Source organism: Lolium rigidum, chromosome 5 (genome assembly GCF_022539505.1).
Source record: "Lolium rigidum isolate FL_2022 chromosome 5, APGP_CSIRO_Lrig_0.1, whole genome shotgun sequence".
Classification (NCBI taxonomy): Eukaryota; Viridiplantae; Streptophyta; class Magnoliopsida; order Poales; family Poaceae; genus Lolium; species Lolium rigidum.
Window position 1 is genome coordinate 258,687,797 of NC_061512.1, and position 5,168 is coordinate 258,692,964.

General features: G+C 36.6%; 3 non-coding genes across 3 annotated transcripts; all 3 read right to left on the reverse strand.

Annotated features, from left to right (window-relative positions):
* Positions 1-2,218: 2,218 nt before the first annotated feature.
* LOC124658632 lies at positions 2,219-2,310 on the reverse strand. Its single transcript, XR_006989339.1, has one exon. It is a non-coding gene; the product is annotated as a small nucleolar RNA SNORD96 family (small nucleolar RNA).
* Positions 2,311-2,401: 91 nt separating this feature from the next.
* On the reverse strand, positions 2,402-2,494 carry LOC124658626. The gene has a single exon (XR_006989334.1). It is a non-coding gene; the product is annotated as a small nucleolar RNA SNORD96 family (small nucleolar RNA).
* Positions 2,495-2,989: 495 nt separating this feature from the next.
* Positions 2,990-3,113, reverse strand: LOC124658617. Its single transcript, XR_006989325.1, has one exon. It is a non-coding gene; the product is annotated as a small nucleolar RNA SNORD14 (small nucleolar RNA).
* Between the last annotated feature and the right edge of the window lie 2,055 nt (positions 3,114-5,168).

The following is a 5,168-nucleotide window of genomic DNA, read 5'->3' on the forward strand; positions in this document are numbered from 1 at the left end:
AGAACTATTTTTAATACTGTGTGATCTTTTGAAAGTTACATCTTGAAGGGATCTGATGGTGGTCTCGAGTATAGACTTCTCATTTCACTCGTAGATATTGACTTGCTGATTTGTGTGTTCTACTTGAGCAAATGTAGGTTGTTTGACTCAGTGTTAACAATCAGCCGCAAGCTCATACAAGGCAATCTCAGTAATCAGCCATCAGACATCACCTTGTAATCACTTGCCTGATAAGCTAGGAATTGGTTGGCCTCAAAACACCGAAATAATTGATATTTTCCTCACATGATGATCCCTAGTCTGAAATCTTTTGTATGCATATGCCAGTCTAGTGACAATACTGCAATGTATTTGATTTTCTGCGATGATGATTCCTTTTATCTACGTGTACTCTAGTTACTTTTAAAGACAATGTATTTGATTTTCTGCAATGTATTTGACAGTTACTTTTGTATGCATATACCACCATTCAGCTGACACAGCCATTCAGCACCAACACCATAAGCCGCTGCTATTGCTATACATGAGCTCTTCCATGTCTGAATTTTCCTACTACTATGCACAACCAAGGCAATCTACCAAGAACCAGAAGCACTACTCCGATGGAAGTCAAGTTTGATTGGGGGGGGGGGCAGCTCATTGTCCAACTCTACATGCTCTTGGTTCAACATTACCTATGACAATGCGAGACATGTTGACATACTCCACCTTCCCTATTAGGTCTCCCACATCCAAGACCACAATCTATGCCTAGCTAGTACATGGAAAACATGACCTTCATTCTACATAGATGCTCCAACCAAACAATATCATAATAGCACAACCAAAGAATTCACCCATCACCAAAATTTTCCATGTCACTAAAAATCGCACTTGCAGTAACTAGGTGTAATGACAAATCAACATAAAAATATTTTTATGTTATAAGGATGAGTCAAGAGTACATCAAACATGCATTAAGTTAACATAAGAGAAACTACTAGACTTCACTGGAATCTTTTGTCCGTTCATCCTTTCTAGAAAAGGGATGTAACATAAGAAAAAAATGATCCATAACTCATGCAAACCAATAGTGAAAAAACAATTAAATTAAATGCATAATAGTTTAATTTTATCACATGATATAGGATTAATATAGCTAGTATAACAAGAAACAAGATTGATGCATGAACAATATTAAAATTCACATATCATGCTTCCAAACAATAAACTGGCATCACAATTTGATATCAAAAATCAACATGAATGTACTGAAGTATTTCTTTTTGCACCTTTTACTGGAGTTCTATGTTCTGCTCATAAAAAAGGAAAGATGAAGCAGCATTGGAGTATTTTATCAATTAAGGTACTAGGAGTTGCAAACATCCAAACATATCAACATGCAGAGAAACTAAAGAGGGATTAAAACCTCATTATCCAGAAAAAATAGCAAGGAGGATAGGAGACGAAAACCTCTTGGTAGGGGTAGGAGGGTCTCACCGGGCTGCTGGGCTCGAGATCGACATCAATGGCAGGGCCTCATGGCGGCGTTTCAGGCACGAGGGCTCCACCGACCAGCCAAGTGGAGACACGTCATAGTCAAGGGCCGCCAAAGGTCTACAAGGAGCACAAAATTGACACCCAAATTTCAAAATGAGCCCGCTACTTATAGTATTTTTCAGTATAGGAGATAAAATATAAAATTCCAATATACAAGAGTCAACTAAAGCCATGCTATCATACGTGGAACTTAATCCTTCTACGTACTTTTTGGAGTACTAAAGAAATAAATTGAGCAGACAAGTACCTTTGCATGCTATGAGTGAGAGCAAATTTCTCCTGAATCAGAATGACTGGAGTGGAGCAAACAACTTCAGCTGTGGTAGAAAAGGCAGCATCATGGCCAGCTTCAGCTGAAAATCCATAGTTTCATTAAAGAAAACGTATACTATATGTTTTGGATATAACCGTATCACAAAGTAAAATGAATTTCACAATATACAAGTCAAGTCATGACTTCTCATGAGAGTGCAACAACATAAACCACTCATGTATATCTGAAAGATGGTGTATTGTGTTCATATTTTTCATCATTGTCTAGGAAAAACACATTCCACAAGAAAAAATAAATGTATTAGCAAGATTATGGCCAAAGACAAAGGAATGTGAGAACCACAAAATAAACATTGTCAAGTGATCAAAGACTCGCAACTTGTGGATCACCGAAAGTTGTTCAATTTGGCCCCATAATTGCAGAATGATAGCATGACCGCATAGCAACCGTTCAGTCCAGAAAGATGGTATGATTAGTTAGTATTTCATCACTAGACTATAATGAACAAAACAAATAATTTTGACATTGCCAATCAAATTTGAACCAGAAAAACAAATAAATAAATTTTTGAAGTTATATCAGGGGAACTAGACTCAGTATTGCAACACAGCATGACACATTGAGTGCACCAATCAGTACCGAAAGATATTGTGTTTTGTCAGTGTTTTTCATCATTGTCCAGCCAAGTTACTATCCACAATATAAAAAAACAGATGAGAAACATAAACACGGTGAAGACCAAAAAGAATGGGAGGGGGAACTAATTTGCATATATAAAAAACAACAATAGGAGCAATAAGCTCAAATATGCCCTCTTACATAATAGGAAGAATCTAACAACTAGTTCTCAATCATGGCTGAGCGAAAGCTCATAGGTGGCAACTGCAAAAGTTTTAAGAAAGAAACCATAATTTTATCATCACTGCCATACATTATCATCCAGTGAAGCAAATTAAGCCAAATAGAAGAACAGACAAATATCTATGTCTAGAATTGCATCATACATCCAAAGAAGGATATAGTTGCATTAGCTAGGCCTAGCATGGCAGTGACAACTGCAATGTTTTGAGAAACCATCTTTGATTTCATCATCATTTGCAATGCAATATCCAATTCAAAATACTATAAAAAGTGCTAAATTTGATTCAAAACGGACAATGAACTAGGGAAAATAAAAGGATCAGGCATCCAATGATGGCATTTGCAGCATTAGTACTCAATCCTGGCAAGGTGAAAGCTCTTAGGTGGCAACTGCAAATGTTTTGAGAAACAAGCCTTAAATTTATCATCATCATCACCATCTTTTCCCAGTAGAAAATCAACTACATATAAATTACATATGCATGAACAAGAGGGAATTTAATCAATAATCGGCTCTATGAATCATGTGTGGTTTCAGGTTCATATCAGCAGGTGAAAACTAATATATAGGCCCAATCATGAATCTATGGCAATGGTTGTGGCTATCAAAGAAGGAATATCAAACCAACGTTAGAATAATGTATAGATTTCCAGTAAAAGCAAGCAAAGTCATAGAGAATTCCTCAAAGAAAGACGCAAAGTGACACACAACAAATTAAACAAATGAAATGATACTGCAACCCAGACAAAGCTTCAGAAGGTTATGGTCAAATGAAGAACATGTGGCAAAAGCAACTTTATGGCTAATAAAAAGTACAAATTTAATAAAATAGCAAATTGTGTAAAACGGTGTCCCACACTAACCATAGAAAGCCACATCAATATTATCGTCACTTCAAATTCTGATGGTAATTTCAACATGCAGCTATCCCTCATGGGCTCAACTCTGTTATACAGCTCTATGATATAAAAAAGACCACCAATAAAATGACCAGAAGAATCCTAAATCCATAGATGGCATAAAACAAGAAATTTATTAACAGATCAACACATGCATACAATGAGCACAAGATAAGAAGACTGTTAGAAGGTGTCAGAGATTGTTTTGAGGTTTCCTCACGTGATACCAGAAAAAACCTTGAAATAAATTAATGAAAAATGATGTTTGCATATGCAAAGATGGGCAAACATCCTACATGGATGCGAACAGATATAAAAAGAAAACAAAAGGAAAAAAGAACATTATGCCGGACTGCAAAAGGATCCATGATTCTTTCCTGGTCACAGTAACATATTTGGTTAGATTCTGACAGCGATGTTATCAATGATTCTAGAAGAGGGGGCATGGTGACAACTTTATAGTGAAACAAGTTCTTTGTTTTTAATTCAAAAACTGGAATTCAATGACAGATTGACAGATTCATATGAAATTAGTAGCACTTTCCTGAGCTCAGGTCGTCCAACAGCTAGGTAAGGACAGGGGTGCCTCTCTGACCTTGGTCGTGGCAGCGGAAAGACCAGAACTACAAGGCGTGTCAAATGGCGGTGGCGCCGGCAAGATCGCCGATGTACATGGTCACCACCTGTCGGCAAGTAGTGTAGCTCGTCCCACTCAATCTATCTGTCCCACACAACACAACAGATCGCCCAAAGCAACAGTGCGTGATGCACTAGTCTTTTTGGACTTGAATACAACCAAACAAAGTCTCCATATAATGAAAAATGTGAGCAAGGGAAATAGCCAAAACTACGGAATAAACATTGCTTCTGGCTCAAAATTAATTTACAATTGTGGAGTCATGTAGGTGACTGCCTCGTTCTAGCCAATCATGCTTGTACCTACAGAATTTATTGCTTGCAACCACAGTCTTTGTATTTTAGGCAAAGAATGATCAAAGAAAGTCCAGAGTGTAAACTACTCCTACATAACACAAATTTAAAATAAATATCGATTTATAAAATTTATATATTGTTACATGGTCTATAGAATTTACACACACACTCATGTGCAAAAAAGTTAGAAAGTGGAAAGATAAGGGCTCTAGTGACATTCAGGACATGTGGACAATTCAACATGCATGTGAATAATAAAAGCATTAGTATAGTAACAGTAAGCAATCTCAACGCTTGAGGTAAAAGCAACAATAACATAAGGAAAAATGTTTTCTTCACAGTACCTCTTTGTACTGCACATAGAATTCAAGAAGATGCTCCTCTTTAAAAAAAAGGATGCTCAAGATAGTGGTATCACATCTCACAATATCCAGTCATTGAAATTATGGAAGTAAAAGAGAAGCAGAAACACGTTCAGAAACCACGTGATGCAATTAGAGCAGACCCAGAAATCACGTATATTGTATTTTTTAATACTGCCAAATACTGATACAAAATGGTGAAGCAACAATACAAACACCCAAGACATAAACAGCAAAGTGAAAGCAAAAACAACAACAAAGTACAACATATACTTGTATAAGTACTAGGCTATATATTG